General features: G+C 39.6%; 1 protein-coding gene across 1 annotated transcript in view; it reads right to left on the reverse strand.

Annotated features, from left to right (window-relative positions):
* Positions 1 to 13,179, reverse strand: part of LOC118774310 (glutamate receptor ionotropic, kainate 4-like) — a 373,600-nt gene extending 360,421 nt beyond the window's left edge. Inside the window, exon 1 of the mRNA XM_036523569.1 lies at positions 12,410 to 13,179. The gene's annotated coding sequence lies outside the window, so the exon portion shown is untranslated. The remainder of the gene's footprint in view (positions 1 to 12,409) is intronic.
* Positions 13,180 to 19,195: the final 6,016 nt, after the last annotated feature.

Genomic DNA, 19,195 nt, shown 5'->3' on the forward strand with positions numbered 1-19,195 from the left:
AACTTAATGTTGATATAGCACAGTAATTAACAAGAACATTTCAGACTGGCACTTCATGTCAAAAAGGTTGCTGACCCCTGCACAAAGGCAAGCTTTGCAGGCTATGGATACAAGAAGCTTTTTCAAAAAGAAAAGGATGAAGGCAACAAGGCGCAGGTGAGGCTAGAGGAGGTGGAGGAAGAGTTATCTGAGGGCTAAGCCCCCAATGTTTCAAGATCCTAACAACGCCTCTGTTGCTAAGCACTGTTAGTTTATCTGATAATCTTCCCTTAAAATGCCACCCCACTGACTTTCTTTGGCTATTAAGGTATTATTGGTTAAATAATTTATTTAAAAAGTATACACCTAAGTGTAAAAAAGCCATGAGGGGTTTCTCTAAAGGTAAAAAATAAACAGGTTTTTTGGTGATATGAAAGAGTGCATTTAACATGGACACAAACAGGGAGTGCCAAGTGGTTTTGAAAAAGGATTAAGAGGTTTGTGATCCCTGAGTAATATTAATGTTACACATTATCCCTCTCTGCAGCAGAGTAACACATTTCAGCGCTAATGTATTCAAAGGTAATGAATACGTTAGCACCAAGAGCAGCACTAAAAACTGAGACTCCCACCTGCAGTCCTGTGGTTAGAAGCCCGGCTTCCTTGCACCTGCACTGCCAGATCCTAATAGGACAACACAAACGAGTGCCCTCAAATCAGCGTCCTATATAGACCATAGTTTATGACACAGGTATAATTCCAAGAAGGCCACAAGGAAGGACACAGTACATGTGAGATGAGAGGAAAAACTGCAGAGGTTATTAGTGGCAATCAATATTTGTCATAGTTTGTTATTTCACTGGAGTAATAGTGCTAAGAGTAGCATCTGTCATAACATAGTTCTTACAAGCTATTATGATTTCTCATTAAAGGTTTATTAACCTTTATTCGATGTAGTACTTACAAAGTTGTTAATAATGTTACTAAATGCACTGCCTAGCCAAAAAAGTCATACATTCTAATATTTTGTTGGACCGCCTTTAGCTTTGGTTTGGTGGCATTGTTTCAACAACCTTATGCAACATCACAACATTTATTTCCAGAGTTGCATTAATTTTTGGCCGAGATCTTGCATTGATGACAGGAGAGTCAAACCAATCTGTAAAGTCTTCTCCAACACATCCCAAAGACGTTCAATGGGGTTAAGGTTAGGACTTTTTGTGTTGGCCAATTCATGTGTGAAAATGATTCCTCATGCTCCCTGAACCACTCTTGAGCCTGATGAATCACAATTTGAGCCCGATGAACTTGGCATTGTTGTCCTGGAATATGCCCATGCCATCAGGGAAGAAAAAATCCATTGATGGGATAACCTGGTCATTTAGTACATTCAGGTACTCAGCTGACTTCATTTTATTCCCACATAACATTGTTGAGCCTAGACCTGACCAATTGAAGCAACCCCAGATCATTTGCTTATTTAAATCCAAACGGCGACTTTTTTTTGGCCAGGCGGTGTATCTAGTAAAGTGCAACACATGATGAAAGCACACACAGACATAAAAAAGGATGTATAGCATGCATTCTGTTTAATTCAATTTGTCACACAGTAAAAAGGACACTAACCAGTGAGAAAAACAGTAAGTTACAGCAGCCCCTCCCCCTACACCTCAATGACTCATCCCATTGTGTGGGACTGCAGATGCGGACGAATGATCACGGTGCACAAAAGCATCTTTCTGGAGTTTTTTTAAAGAATTACTTTGTGGATATTGTGTTTATCTTCTGGGCTCACCATGCAAGACCAACGAGACCGCAAGCGAAGGTCTCTGCAGTCTCTGAAACGTGGGGGGAAAAGATCTAAATTTACAAGTTTGTGTAGAGAGAGTAATGTTTTATATTTTCATTTGGTTTGTTTGACAGCCATTATAAAAGCAGTGCAAACACTGTTCATCTCCTGGGTCATCCTCTTTTCCTTGTAAAATTCACATCAATTTCAGCTGCCATAGAAACCCTTCAATTTTATGGTGCAGGGCAAAAAATGTGCTCTTGGAAAAAAAAAAGAATCTGAAAAAGGACAGAACAGAATTCTCTTTATTCAGATACAGTATCAGGTTTTAAGGTGGAGTATCTGCCAGCACTGCATTCCTGATTTTTTTAAGCAACCAGCATGTAAGCAATTTGATGGATTAGTTACGCAGCTGGCGGTTGAAAATAATGTGGCCAGGTGGATGTGCACGCAGTCCCTCAGTCCCTGAGACCAGCGTGTGAAACCTGACACTCCCTGTGGGAAATGCAGCCAACCTGTGCTCTCCTGTGCTTTCTGTGTGGGTGGATGGGACCAGGACCATCTACTTTGATGCATTCAATACTATTCCATTGAGACCTTGAAAATGCTGATCTGGTGAGGGGTTCACAATGAGGAAATGTAGGGTTTGATTAGTACTGTGCACATGCTGTGGATTCACTGATTTTTAGAGTACAGTGTGTAGAAAAAGTGACACAGTGAGTTCTGTGACTAGGGTGAGCCACCCAGGGGATTTAAAGATCAGTGCATCTGCTTTACGATAAAGCAAAAAAGCCAACTGTGTCTTAAGTCTGACATCATCACAGGTATCTGCATGGACACAAGAATGACTGCACTGAGCAACTAAAACACTGATTAAAACAGAATAATGACTTTTTCAGCATTATGCCTGTAGTCACGTATAACTATGATTGACTGCAGATTATTGTCAGGATAATTTATAATGGCAATGATAAATGGCAGCAATCCAGGAGATTGTATTGATAGTACTTATCACTGAAAACATTAACAAGTGCAACAATAACAGTACCAAATACAGTAAATACATGTAAATAATTAAATAAATAATAAATGTAATCAGGTCTACCATAAACAATAAAATCACATTTAAAGTGAAAATAAACTAAACCATAAGATAAATAATAAATTAAAATGGTAGTGCTACTTGAAAGGAACAATCACTCTGTTTGCTCATGAATGAGTCTAGAGTCTCTGACTATTGCAAATACAGACAATGTATTCCACGCATTAATAAATGAGTGAATAAATGCTTTCTGTTGTCACTGCTAGGGGAGGGGTGACTGGTCTATCAATATCACATGTACGGTTTCATATCAAAAAAGGCTTATGGTTAGAGGTACAAGCCCTTTTAGACAGTTGTGATTTGGTCTGGTTTTAAACACTCACACACACACACAAACATTACAATACAAAAAGTGCAAGACAAATATGATGGTGTCCCAGTATAACCAGTTAGATGAAAACAGAAAGCTTTATCCCATTTAGTTATATTACCCGATGATATAATGACACATCCAGGTGCTAGAAATGGCTTTAAAAGGGGTCTCCAGTATTATTTGTCCCCATAGGTATATTTGTAGGATTGGCAAAATGTCCTGAAAGTGGATTTTGAAGGTAAGTGTGGTAATCATTATACCTATGGGGTCATCATTATCTTGATACTGTTTGCAAAGCAGCATACGCTTACATATAAAGTTCAAATATATATTTTTAAATATGTAAACCTTCACAGATTTGAGCAAAGTGATATGTTTTTATAGATATATTGTATAATTATGGCAGAATCCTGACAATGACATGTGCTTCAGAATGTTATGACATGTTGTTACCTAGAGTAAGTCAGTAGAATTAACAGTGAATGAGTTACATACTGTGCAATAAAACAGAGTATGCAATTTTCTGTCTAATATTCATTTTCTAGTTAACTAATATCAATTCTAATAATATTAATATTTAATTAATTATGGGCAGTTCACTGTGGATATTAAATAGATTCGACACAACGTGTATAATGTTGAAGACATGACAGTGGTGAATGACATATATGATGTATTTAAATATCTATGAGATATACTTTGCACCACATTTAAAATGATATTTATCTACACTGTCACAGATGAACAGCACAGCATTGAATGTTCCAAGGTTAACTGTATCAGCCTACTGGATCTGTACCTCAAGCGGCTGGTGATGTTGAAACAGATTGACCTGATTGTCTATCAAAGGTAGCAGGTTCTCACTCATATGGCACATATTTGACCTGCCAGTGATTAATAATCAGTCCATTAGCCAAAAAGAGCAATATTCCTCTCTGTTTCCTGTGTCACTATCTGGCTTCAAGCTTGACTCATTTTTACCAGTGAAAAAACTTACATAAAGAAAAAAGTGTGCATACTGGGTTCATTTTTTTTGTTGAGCCCAACACAAACACCTCATAATTTACACATCTGAGTGTAATGTAATGCCTGGGAAATCAGACAGTAGCTGGCAATTGTACAGTATATGGATACTCTGTATGCTGTATGAAAATATAAACAGGACAGTCTTATAAAATCTAATGCATTTGTATTATGAAATCTAATATATCACATTATGGTATGATATGAAATTCAAAATATGTGCAGAAACTTGTGTATCAACATATAAGGCATTTATTACAAATTACTACAAAAAAATGTCAATACACGTATGTATATATGTACATATGTAAGAAATGCAGGCCTTCTATATTTTGAGATTTTAAGATATAAAATGATTTGATAATGGTACATGACCAAGAGAAAAAAAAATGTTTTGACCAGTGAAATGATTTTCAGACTTATCCCAGTCTGCAAATCTCACAGTCAACACTAGATTCACATATTATACACGAATTAGACATTCCGTTTTTTTTTTTGGGATTCTTCAGGGCATACACACATACATTTTCTTTGAAAAAAGTTCCATGTAGATACAGGCTCCTTGCAGTGAGATTTGCATTCATTCACACTTTGGGAAATGGAAATAAATGTACAAAACAGAAATAAACAGAATAAAATGACAGTTATTTTAAGCAGGGTTCTGAAGCTCTCCTACAGGGATATTGATGGAATGAAAACTTAACTCATCATGTCTCATCACATTTCACATTTTGCATCATGATCTTAGGGAAAAAACCTCAGCGCTCCCATGGTGGAAGATCTGTGTGATCAAACATACAGCTTCATCCCTAATATTTGAATTCTATTAGTAGTACAGGCTCATTTTTGGGAGGGTAGATGGTGGGGGAATTAGCCTGGAGGTGATTGCTTTCATAGATAGTGGGTGTTATACAAAGTGCTGAAAGAGATAAGTGGCAAAATTACAGGAACAGGGAAGAACCTGTGTGTTATTCAGTCTTTACTATGTCTTTTTTCCTGTTGCTTTTCCTAAAATTATCTTTTGATGGCATTGCCCAGCTTTGCTCATATTTCCTCACACTTTCACATTCTGCTGCCAATTGTAAAATGCTTTCTGTTGCACTAGGGCCAATATCATGCCCAATATGGCTGTTAGATTTTATAGATGGTTTTTTCACACTTTAATCGGTTTTCACAACATTTACTCATTTACAGGCATGGATTGCACATATGCAAAAAATTGCTTTTGATTTTTGGGTTATGATTGCGACTGAAAATGTTAATAAAACATACATTTTTGTTTGCACAGCATTATTTGATCATGCTCAGATATGGCACGTTTACATGCATAATAGTTAGATGTGCGCAAAATAGTCTTTAATCATATTAGGGCATGAATCACACCCATAATAACCACCAAATATGCTTTTTCATACAATGACATTTCTGCCAATAACCTTTGACAACATTTGCTGGATCAGCTCATATTTCCCACAGTTATAAGGCATGGTCTTTTGATCAATGCACATGTCCTCATACAGTAGCTTTGGGCCCCTGGCTACACCCAGACACACCCAATATAGAAGCGGTTGTTTGTTGTAGTGTTTTAATGTGCATAAAATACTTTTAATGCATTGATCTAATACATGGTTTACAAACAGCTAAACAACTAACAATCCATAAAGAGAGTTTTTGTATATTGTGTGCCAGCATCTTGACAATAGACCTAGGTCTCCAGTCATTGGGCTTGATAGCCTTGTGGTTTCCAGCAGTTCTACTTGTTGTTTGTTTGTTTTTCTAAGACACACCCCAGCAAAAGCATCAGAGTCTGTGCCATGAATAAACATAGAGCATAAATGAACCTAGCTCAATCAAATGGACAGCAGTTTTAAATGGATTTCTGTTTTAGGATCTTGTTAGATAAATGGCAAAATCAGTGCCTCACTCAGTTTCATTGGAAACAGTAACACTGTTAATTTTAAGAAGTCAGGCCACTGCTCTATTCGCTCATGTCAGAGCCAGAACCTCATGGTTTCCAGACAGATGGTGTATGTTGCGTATGTAAAATCGTACATTTTTCTGCTTCCACATGGGAATACTTTCTCTTATTACTGTGGATGTGTGAAATCCTGCTGACTGTGCTACTAAATGTAAAGCAAGCTCATAGTCATTTCAGCTTGTAGAATGTCACCTTTTTAGGAGTTTCTAACACAAAAAATTAAAGACAATTTGCTGTATACAACGTACTATCAGTCAGTGAGAGGGAGGAACTAGTGTGTGACACAATCATGGTAAAAACACTCACTTAAAGTTCACTATGAGTATTTCTAGAAGGGAAAAAAATTAGCTATTTGCATGTATATGTATGTAGGAGCACTGAATGATTTCAAAACTCAAAACTGCAATTACTGAATAAATATCACAAAAATGACACAGTGTGCAAGATAAGTTTTTGGATTAAATGTAAATCCAAAGTAAAAAAACAGATAGATGGCCTTTTTACAGGAGTTATTTACAAATGCTTGGTGCAGTACATTTTTTCAGAGATTTCATAAATGACCCCCTTGCTTCCTTTGAGTGTATGGCACTGTATTGGGTGTAAGAGGATATCAAATAGACCATCAGAACCCAGGCCTGGTGCTGATTAGAGCCTAGAGGGGGCCTAGTACTTCTGTAAGTTAGAAAAAGAAAGCCAGAGATCACAGGAGATTCAGTCATGGTGGATCACATGATACTGATTTCATCTCAGGCACATACAGTCTTAGGTGTCCAAGGGTCCTCACCTGTTCCCCAAGTTAAAGTCACTGTTGCCATATGAACCTGCTTGAGTCTCCCATTAGAGTGATGAAAGGGAGAGTTATGTGAATAGAGCCCGGCCGATAAATCGGCGTGCCGATATTATCGGCCGATATGAGCTAATTGCAGACAAATCCATATTGGTGTTAATAACGGCCAATAAATGACAATAAAAAAAGAAATGGAGAGACGGTCGATGCATCCTTCAACCATGTTATGAGTGTTGTCGTTGCATAGTTTGTCCACCAGAGGGCACACTGCAACTCCACTGTTGGCAACACACGTGTTTGGAACTCCACAAATCACAACAATCAGCTGACCCAAGCAGAGTAGCCAGCAACAGAGATCATCTGTGTTCATGGTAATTGATAATTGTCACATGAAATACATTACTTAAATAATAATAAATATCCCCCATCACTTCTCCTCTTAGCCTAAATAAGCCTGAGAACGTTTATGTCAGCCATGCCTGGTTTTGCTGCAGTAACATAAAAGCCGGTACCGTCAGTCAAACAACAAAATTACATTTAACGTTACGGTAGTTGAGTGGTGTAGGCTAAGCTGTTGACAAACTTGATTGTAGGTTTATTCATGAAACAGTGTTGCAGTTCTAACGAGTAAACAAACAACAGTCCTATCATTTCTCCCTCGTCACTTCTAAAAATTCTCTGGCAACATCGCTTACAGCAGCTTATATGCTGTCCCTTGCTAATTTAGGTTACCCACAAAGCTAGCTAATGCTATAAGTGTAAGACCGCTAACGTTAACGAGTAGTTAAACTATAGTGTTTAGCTTATTCTGCCTAAATGAAGCAATGGTAAATATATCTGCGGCTCGCATGTCTGTAGTTACAGTCGGTGCAATGGAAATTATTAACCCTTTCGCACATCCAGTCACACCGGTCTGATTAGCCGTTGCTAAAATGCTAAACCTGGTGCAATTAGAACACTAGATTGGAGAAATTCTAGCTAATTTTAGCTTTGAGGAAACAGCGATTTAACGTTAAAAAATATAGCAAATGCTAACTGAAAACTATGAGAAGCTTAATTACACTAATGAAAACATAATGAACCATGCGCTACATAGCATAAAAAATAAGTTACATGCAAAAGGGTTAAACCAGAGGGGACACGTAAATAAACGTGAGCTGAACAAGTATCTAACATGGCTTGGTATCCAAACAAACTTATCTAGCTTCTCTTTCCAACGTGTAGTGTGAAATCTCAAAGTTGCAAGTCCTCGTTGCAGAAAGTCACATAGTATTAGATGCATTCAACAGCAGCATTTACTCTAGGTCACTATCAGTTTACTGCGTAGTTTAAGATGGTATGATATTTTTTTAAACTTTATTTCCGAAACGTATACAGCCCTTACCCGAAGGAGCTGTATGTGAGAACGCAAATGTCCGAATCAGTCGGACCGGACATGTGACGGACTTCGTTCTGAAAGCTCCCTAGTACAAAGTCAGTCTCATGTCGGAGTGAGCCCATGTGTGAATACAGCAGGTCACGTTCCCTGCGAGCGAGTGGGCGTGTTGATGATGTTTCTATCTTTCTATCATGTGACTGGCGCAAAACCAGAAGAATACAAACATCTGCCTCCTACTCTTTTCTGCATGCCTGTAAATTGCTTTCCACTGCTTCGTTGACATTGCGGATACATGCAAATGCATGCTATTTTGAGTACAATGATTGTTAAAGATAGTTAGCTATAGCTATACTGCCAAAACTTGTCTCTTATGATGATTAATAACGTTGGTTAGTAGTTTATTATCTGGTTAGTAGTTAGCTAAGCTGTAGCTAAGTAATAGTGATAGGTATAGTGAGATAGGTGAACTGGTGACCTAACATTACATAGCTAACAACAAAAACTTACCTTCCTGTTATAATAAATGTATAATTACTTATGTGATAAATGCTTCATTTGCCTCCGGAGTGTTCCCAACTCTTTTCAAACAGGCTAGAGTAACACCTCTACTCAAAAAGCCTTCTCTCAACCCTGCTCATGTTGAGAATTATCGGCCGGTCTTACTTCCCTTCCTATCCAAGGTTATTGAAAGGGGCGGTATTTAAACAGGTCTCAGAATTCCTCTCTAGGAATGACCTCCTTGACTCAAACCAATCCGGTTTCAAAAGTGGACACTCCACTGAAACAGCTCTGTTGACTGTGACAGAAGCTCTAAGAGCAGCTAGAGCTGCGGCTCAGTCCTCGGTCCTCATCCTACTTGACCTCTCAGCTGCCTTTGATACGGTTAACCACAACATCCTGCCATCGGTACTGTCAGAAATGGGCATCTCGGGCAAGGCATTGTCTTGGTTTGAATCCTACCTCACTGGGTGCTCATTTAACGTGTCATGGCAAGGACAGACGTCCTCATCCCATCACCTCTCTACAGGGGTACCCCAAGGCTCGGTGCTGGGGCCCCTCCTCTTTTCAATCTATACTACCTCTCTGGGCCCGGTTATCCACTCGCATGGCTTCTTGTATCACTGCTACGCAGACGATACCCATCTATATCTGTCGTTCCTGCCTGATGACCTCACAGTCTCGGCGCAGATCACAGATTGTCTTACAGACATATCCTTATGGATGAAGGCACGCCACCTTCAGCTAAACCTCTCTAAGAGGGAACTCTTGGTCATCCCAGCCAATCCATCCATGCATCACAGCATCAATTTAAAGCTTGCCTCAAATACTCTCAAACCTTCTAAGGTTGCAAGAAACCTGGGTGTCATGACTAATGACCAATTGTCCTTCTCGGACCATGTTGCCTCAGTGTCTCGGTTGTGCCGCTTTGCACTATACAATATCCGCAAAATCCGGCCCTACCTGACTCAATATGCTACCCAGCTTCTCATACAGGCTATGGTTATCTCCCGCCTCGACTACTGCAATGCCCTCCTAGCTGGCCTCCCAGCATGTGTGGTGAAACCACTACAAATGGTTCAGAATGCGGCGGCACATCTGGTTTTCGATCAGCCCAAAAGGACCCATGTCACCCCATTGCTCATTGAGCTCCATTGGCTACCCGTGGCTGCCCGTATCAAATTCAAGTCTCATGCTTGCCTACACAGTGACCTCTGGGTCTGCTCCGACATACTTGAGCTCAATCATACACGCTTACTCTCCTTCTTGGCCGTTACGTTCCTCCCAGGAACGTCGTCGGGCATTGCCATCCCTACACACAAGGCAATCTCAGTCCAGACTATTCTCATATGTAGTTCCCCGCTGGTGGAACAAGCTACCTTATGCTATCAGAGCAGGAACATCCCTCTCTATCTTCAAGAACCTCCTGAAGACCCAGCTCTTCGGCGAGCACCTACTCTCCTAACACTTCTAACAACTCTAACACAATTCCATCTCTGTGTTCTTTCTGCCTCGCACTTCTTTCTCCTGTCACTACTTGTTTGTCTCCTCTGCCTGTCTATCCTTGTGTTTTCACCTTGTTTACCTTTGTTTTCTACTTTTCTTGACTTATTTAGCTGAACTTAGTTGTTTAGGTTGCACTTACTCAAAGGTCTCCTACAATACTGTAGCTTGCTTGCTGTTCCTCACTTGTAAGTCCCTTTGGATAAAAGCTTCTGCCAAATGACCTAAATGTAAATGTAATGTAAATGTAAATTATGTGTACCAGTAGCACCATTTGGACGGGTATGTGTGATTTTTTTATAGGCTTTTAAGTACAATAGCTATGTTCGCCTTCTCCTCCGTGCCACCTTATGTGCCTGTACCATCGAAAGGTAAGACATTGAAAAGAAAACACCTGAAAACACTTCAACTCGCGAATGCTTTTCGTGAACTCGTCAATACTTTTCACTCATGAGAATGCAAGTGGTGTCTAACTGGAAAATACCACAAGGAAATCTGGACGTTTCTAAACTTGCAATGATTTCAAGTGACAATGTAACATACTGCAAATGTAATTATTAATAGTCACATACTGGGTACTACACTGAAAAATAGCATGCAGTATACAGTATATACTTGTGTAGTAAGCAGTACACAGTATGCAGTAAGCGGTTTCGAATAAGGCCACTGCGATTTCTGCAGCATACTTTTTGCGTCATGTCCTGCCTCCTGCACGCTCTACCCAAGCGCCGCCCCTCACCTAAACCAAACCCAAGTATTTCCAGTAGGTGAGAACGCGTCTGTCATCTCCATGTTGTGTGCTACATGTGTGAAAGGGCAATTCCAGCCAAGTTCTGGACCTGATTCTCTAGACCTTGTCCGGAGTTCATATGTGAAAACAGCTTAAGTCTCTTTTGGCGCAGTGAAAGAGTCCGAGGGCAAGAATGGTCCTTCAACACCACGAGCCCAGGCTTGAACACACCAAATGCATATCTACACCGTTCATGATTTTCTCTCCTTATCTGTCTCTCTCCATCTCTCTCTGAACCTCTTTTTCTCTGCAGCTCTCCCTTTAAACCTTTTTCTCAGCTTCTTAGATAAGCTACAATGGTCATTTTCAATTGAGCTCCTCAGAAAACCAACATTGCTGAGAACAGTGGCACAGAACAAAAAAAAAAACAAATGAATAAAAATCAAATGAAAAGAATTAGAGGACTAGTAAAAGAGAACTTGAGGAATACGAAAATGTTACAATGAACGTATTGTCAACTCAAATAATAGGGAATAATGTGAAAAATGAATTAATAAAATAATGATGAAATTATAAACATAATTTTGGTAAAAGAACTGTAAGTTTTGTAAGATTTTGTAAAAATATATATATAATAATAAAATAAATAAATAAATAAAAATTTAATAATAATAATAATAATAAGTTTAGTTTAACAAACGCCTTGTTCTAAGTGGCTTTTGTTTTAACCAGACTTCAGTGCGTTAATTGGCAACCACGATAGTCAGAACGCATCGAACTGTGATTGATTCACTGCGTGTTAGTGAAAAGGCCTATGATAAACTGCGGTAGCACAGTACCTGTGGGGCTAACACGTAAGTCTCCAGACTGCATAAAACAAATGGTTCAACAAAAATTGTTTCCACATTCAGTTTATCGAAAGGCTATTTCATGCAAACATTTAGACGCCCCCAGACTGTGAAACTGGAACGAGAACCAGGAAGAGAGGCGTAATTGCACCGACTTCCTCCAACAAACCGTTTTAAAATACAAGAAACTCTCAACAGTCGTTCATTTCGCCGTACACAACCGCAAAGTCGCATCGTGAAGAAAGCTAATCTATCACCGCTGCTGCATTTACTGTTCGTTCTTGGTGCAATTGACTCTCCTGATTAATCCATGAATACACTGACAAAGACAAAGAACTACCATGCTACCAATATCACAAAAAGATTTCAACACATATCCGCTGTTTATAGCATTAGCGAATATTTTAGTTGCAGCATCCAAACAGTGGTAATAAAACTCAGCCCACTACAACAGCTCCATACTGGGACCAGTTCATCTTACCTGTTTTTTTTAACATGAGCCTCTGTTTCCCCGCTTTGGTTGCCTGCTTTCGCCGGTCTGGTAGTGTATTTTAATTTTTTTTTGTTGTATTTTTGTTTTGAAAAGATGAGTTCTTTAAGTCTCAGGGAAAAAAATACATGCATATGATAAAACGTTACGGATACAGCCTACACCATTCCCTCTTCATTTGCGTTTTTAAATACGTGTCTTTTTTTAAAAAAAGAAATCTTGAATGTAGCTAGGTGTACAGAATAGAATGTTGTATAGACTGAATGCCCTGACAACAGAAAAGCGCGCTTTTACTAAATGCCTTCAGCGAAACAGTTGGATGTGATGTTCAAAGAATCCTTTTTTGAAATCAGATGAAGGATGCAGCGGTTTAGTCCGAAGCTTACTGACGGTTCAGAAGCTTTTTCATTGTCTTTTTTAATGAAAAATGTTGGTTTGAACATATGTAGATGTAGCTGTCTGTTGGGTTCCGCTTCCACTCGCCCTTGTAGTTGAAAATGCTTAGCGCAGCAACAGGGAACAGACCACGGAGCAAATTATTTTCCACACACAAATCTGTCCCTGCTGTAGTGACCGCGATCTGTCCCACGACAATAGCATTCAAATGATTTTGAAAGTATAAAAATGGCACGGTTATTCGGCACAGTGAATCAAAAAAAGGAGGGGAGAGAAAGAGGTGAATCCATGAAACGCAACCGGTCAGTCTCACTTTTGTACTGCGATTGCTCCGTGCGGCGTGGTGGTACAAGCATCGAACAGCGTCAAGATCCCTAACCTGCATCAATTCAATTCACGCAGATAACCTACACACCGATAGAGTGGGTCCTTGTTATCATATCATACATGACAGTGTATAACCTTGTGTTCTTGATGCATTTTTCATGCCTACGTTTATTCTAAATGGTCATAATAAGTTACAAAGTACCATAACCGTTGTAAATACAACTGACATTGGTGCAGATCACGTGAACTCAGGTAAATCTCACTTACCTACTGCCCTTCCTCAAAATGCTTTAATTAAAATACTTAATGCATTGATGAGAATAGTGAATACCACACTGAAAAAAAAACAAAAACTCGGAAACGCACACAATCGTTCGGGGGTATGAGGCTCTGTGTACGAGGCAGATAGGCTAATGACCGACAGGACATCCCAACAATATGATACAGCAAATTGGAAATGTTGCATGTTTTGGCAAACATGGGTCAATGGACATTCAGATTCTGGCTCTTTGGTCCTGGTCCTGTGCCGGTGCATGTGTACATAAATACTCGGTACTTGTCATAATGTTTACAAAGTAAATTAAATTATTTTCTGGGTTTTCTGTGTTTAAAATACGGCATGTCAACCTTATAAGAGGTCCCATTATCATCTGATGAAGTTAGTATTAATATCAAAATACAAAATAAGGATAGTAATCATCATACTTATATGAAATCAAAGTTGTCTCTGCGAAATTAGGTTGCCCGGCTCATGTAGGCCACATATTAGAAGAACAGCCTGTAGCTGAAACTGACTAGCAAGAGCCTGTCTTCAAAACAATATGCATCAAGCAGATACCAAGGCATCATGCAAGCAAGTATGCCTGTGTAATTTAAAATTGTTTGGGAACAACTGAGGAAGGGTAACTTTTTTATAGAACTCCTTCTATAAAGAACCACCCAGATCTTTCAATGCTGATCGTGCTCTTACTTCAACCAGCTCAAAGTTCTGTGAAATCTGCAGTCTCTGTGCGGCAGTGGCAAGTGACATTGTGCTTGAATACCTTTGAAGAATTAATACACACCTCTCACCCCACTGAGCACGTTTCATTTCTTATCTCTGCAAAATGTTTTATCGAAATATTTTATCCATGCCAATATGCACTGTTTACCCTGTTTAACATGGCAACAGGCTGGTCCCACTCCAATAAATCCTGACACTTGAAATGTTTAACCTACATATGTGTCTACACAAGTGTATAAGTAAACAGATTTTTGAAGGTTTGGTGGCAGTGAAAACAGGGATACTTTAAAAGTAATAAACAAAACAGTTTATCAGTATTAAATGGCAATGCAGTTTAAATGAGCAAAGAGCCCCCCAGCAATTAGTATGTGTGCTGTGAAGCATTTAAAATGTGCTGGCACCATACAGTCATCGACTCCAGCTGTTACAGTAAATATAATATTTTAGCGGTGCCACAAGTGACAGAACCAGATATGCATGTCTAAGATCTCATCTGTGTGATGTTGACATTTGCCACTTGTCAGTCAGTTTACACAACCACATAATCTGAGAATAAATGTTTGCCTCCACGATCTCTTCAGCACTGTGACCTGTTTGTCACAACAAAGAATCAGTAAAGACCACTGAAAGCTTTATGTACAGTAAATGTCTTCAAAAAGGAGAATCAGTACCTGTTGCTGTGTGACAGAATGACGTTTGGGGGATTGGAGAATTTTTATGCTTTAATCTCACTGCACTTTCTCTTTAACAGGTAAGTATGTATGCAAATTAGAACCCACTTACCACCTACCAGACTCATGACAATAAAAGTGTATAAAACATGTGCTTGAATTCATTAATTTGTGTTAAAAAGAAATCGATTTAGCAGCCTGGTTGAAGGAAAAGGACTAAGGGATAATGGTGCACTCTTTAGGGTTTTGTGTTGGGCAGAATGCAGGATAGCTGATGCAAGTTCACACTGTGGACCTATTGCCCAAATTAGACTATGTCAGCGCCACATTCAGTACGTCTTTTTAAAGGCATGAAAGATTCAAAGGGGGCAACAGGGGATGGTGACAGTCTGCTCATTTTGTAATGGATTCCTCCTCTGCTGCCAGTGTGTGTGGAGGGTGTGGAGCAGAGAGAAGATGGTATCATCAAGGATCATATGAGAAACAAGAGTACCTAAACAAGCACACCAGAGTGTCACATGTACTTCAGAGGACTGGGAACTTCACAGTGATGTGTGGAAGGAAAGAGGTGGAAAAGGAAAGGAGCACTTAGACACAGAAGCGCTGGTAGGCATCTTGGAGGAATGCCAGCTGTGTTAGCCCTCTTTTGGAGGCTGCTGTTGACAGTGGCCCCAGCTGCTGTCATTTTCATCAACGTGGCCACGGCAGGCACTCCAGAGAGTCTGCTATCACAAAAGAGTTACATAAACTCCGACTTCAGTTCAATTTGTGTGACAGACAGCCTTATGTAGGCCAACGTCCAATATACGTTATCCATCTGTACAGGTTATTGTGCAGGTTATTCACTGAAGCATTTTATATTCTCTATTTCTCTCAAGGGGGATAACAGCAGTGACCCAAATGGGATTCAGAACTGAGGTCTGGTTCCAAAGCATGTTCCCTGCCAGTGTGACATGCTTCTTACATGAAAACACTGCATATGTACTGCAAAATACATGAGCCAGCAACACAGACAGCCAATCTTCAACAATATGTCGCAGAAGTGTGGTGCCTGAATGTTTCCATTAGCTGGTTATCTACTGATGCTGACACTGCTCATAAACAGTATTTTCTCAAGAGAGAACGTCAACCTGACAATAAAGCTCTGAGCTCCTGGTTGGTAGCTGCTGGGGCGGGTGAGGAAGTGCCTGACACTGCCTGTGGAAAGGACGCTGTTACCTGAAGCTCCTGCAGAGGGCAGGGGCCACACGTGGTCTGCAGAACCCTCTTGGCATGTGCAGATCTGCTCACAAGTGAAAGCCACTATTTCAAGGTGGTCCAACTGGGCACCCCAACAATTTGAATATATAAAGCAGGCCATTGTCATGAAGAGAGGCAAGGCCCCATGTTTTGGGCTCTCCCTAGTCCAGAAGCAGTGTGATTTACAACACCAAGCTGTAACCGGGTCCCTACCCTTAGCACTCACCCTGAGTGTGAGTGGGCCCTGATATGACTGCCAGTAAATATTCATTAGAGCCAGGTCTGAATGCACACCCACCCGCTTCTCTCTGCAGTACAAATGCTGTGCTATAGTATTTTGTGTGCAGCATCAGTTAACAGTATGGATTGTGGGACTTCCTCTCCAGAATGACAGCTGGTTAATGGTTCTGGCCTGGTCTCAGAGGCAAGAGATGAGAGGGAACTATAGCACAGAGCAGTGGATCAAGAGCTTCTATGTTGCTCTTGCAGCTCTGATGTCAGGGCCACAAACGAAATGCGCCGAGGCTCAAAACAAAGGCACAGTTCGGGACGTGGTGCTGTCTCTAGGTGGCTGCATTCCTTTTTTTATACAATGATTAATCTGGCTTTGCTCTGCTCTCCTGCAAATCTGGAAGGCTGCAGGAATCAAAATGGCATCAGAAATTTACTGGGGAGCCTAGCACTGGACTGGACCAAAATATTTTATTTAAAAGGTAATGTAAAGGAAAAAGGGAATATTTGATGCAGGTTATAATGCATCATATATTGGAAACATATACATTTAGCCTCTTTACATTGCACAATGTAGGCACGTGTTGTTGAACAAATTGTAGTGTAGCAGTTAGGAATTATGGTGCAGCAGGGAACTAAATTGAATTGTTGGAGGCTTTAAACACAATGTTTCCATGAGCAAACTGAATCTACTCTACTTCAGTAAATCAGCTGAACAAATTAATTTCATGTCAAAGAAAAAGAGCAATATACCCAAAAACTTGAGCAGTTAAGTCATTTATTATATATTTGCATATACCAAATGGTGACAGTTTGCAGTGCAGTTTAGCAGCTGTGTCCTGCAGTATAAAGTATGTCTCTTGAATCCACTGCATGTCTGTGTGTGCGAGTGGTTGTCAGTCACACTGACTGTCCAGCAAGGGTTAAAGAGAACAAGGAGCTCTCTTTTTTCCTCAGTGAGAATATCTAAATCAGAGAACTGCATCTAGGTCTCTAGGCAGAGGGCTATTGATGTATTTCTTATTCGATAAGAAATGTGAGATAAAACACCATTCTGGATGAATTGTTACCTAAATATGATAAGCTTTTATACAGTCAATAAGTTGACCGGGGCATTGAGGCATAACAGTCAACATTTTGATTTGTGCATCTAATATGAGTAGGAAAAACACTGCCTATGAAATAATACTTTGTACAAGTTCCATAATGTAGACAATACATCTTTAAATGTGGGAAAATAATTTTTTACCATTTGCAGTGAATTTTCTCTTATATTGAGAACATACTCCTTTTATCTTTGAATGTACCAGTGCATGCCATGTTGCTGAAATAAAACAAAGTCATATAAAAGAGAATTAACTTTATCACTGATCTCACATAGCCAATCTTTTTGCCTGATGGCCTATTCTGAAATCAACATGGTTGCAGCATCTTTCAAAGTAAACTATAGTGTGTAGTACAAAAAGCCCTTACTGTGGCAAAATCATTGGAGCAACCCTTTACAACATGTGCCGAAAGGTGAACAGCTGCTAACTGGACACACTCTGATTGATGCACACATGTACACACACACACACACACAGACACACAAGGCTTGCTTATGCTAGTGGACTGGAGCCATTCACACCATCTGCAAGACACAGTTGTGTTTGAACCTTCAAACTGATTCACAGCAGAGTGTCTAGGATGAAAGGATGCAAACATCACAAGGCGAATTGCGATAAACGGTGAGGTAACCTGTTCCACAAGTTTTTAAAGCTCATATTGTACTTCCTTTGGGCATTGTGAGAGGAAAGTGTGCATCTTAAAGAGTGGCTGGAACATTATAGCTAATCTACAGTGATGCCTCCAGCAGCTCCTGTGCTGAGCCTTCCACTGCCTCTCCTGAGAGGAAATTAGCTGTCATACATGAACAATCTCTACAGCTACACTGCAATCATTTTCTTTGTACCCCATCGTCCAACACACACCCCGGTCAAATGACTGCTGGTACTGGGGACATAGGAAAACATCACCTCTCTCTTATGAGATGGGTCAGGTTTATGAAGGACCATTCTGAGACAACACAGGTGCTTGTGGCAAGGATCTGGTCACATGACCATGTCCATATGACCAGCTAAATTTCTCATCCTTCCAACTGGCCACAATGACTGCAAAAGTCCAATGAATATGCTAAAGTCTCATGAATAATCTGACAACTGTAAGTGGAGAGTCACACTTCTGTGATGTGAATGTGATGTGACTCTATAGACATAATACTGCATGTATGAAAGTAGTAATAATTGATATGTTTGTATTGAATATTAACCACCACTTAATGTTAGGGTAGTTGTTACTTTGTTTTCTGTTTCTATGTAATGTGCCAATCACTCAGGAGGATGTTTGTGTAATTGCAACTTACAATACAATTTACGATAGGTAATATTAGCATATTTTACAATAGGTAATATTAGCCTATTTTATGACATTATTACCCCCTTTTTCCTGATCCATAATGTAAAAAAACAGTTATTTCTCTTTCTCCAATTTACTGTTGATTTTCATAATCAGTGAAATGATAAGTTTAATTTTGTATTTCAGCATATATTACTTTTATGTGGCAATGTTTAGGACTGGACTGCAAGCTATGTAAGTATTCATTAGTGGGTATGCTTGAGTTATGTTTATTCACACAATTAATCTGTATACCACCAGCTCATTCTGTTCTGTCATATTCAGAAGAATTATGCCTAGATGACAAATGTAACATTTAATAACATAACAAATGTGAAGAAAACTTCATGCAATTTTGAATTTACTAATCACTGAAAATGCAACGGCCAACAGTTTTCCATTTTGTCTTTGTGTGTGCAAACTGTTGCAAAATTACAAATAGCATCCATTATTCACAGCTAAGGCAATATTCTATAA

Source organism: Megalops cyprinoides, chromosome 3 (genome assembly GCF_013368585.1).
Source record: "Megalops cyprinoides isolate fMegCyp1 chromosome 3, fMegCyp1.pri, whole genome shotgun sequence".
In the NCBI taxonomy this organism is placed as follows: Eukaryota; Metazoa; Chordata; class Actinopteri; order Elopiformes; family Megalopidae; genus Megalops; species Megalops cyprinoides.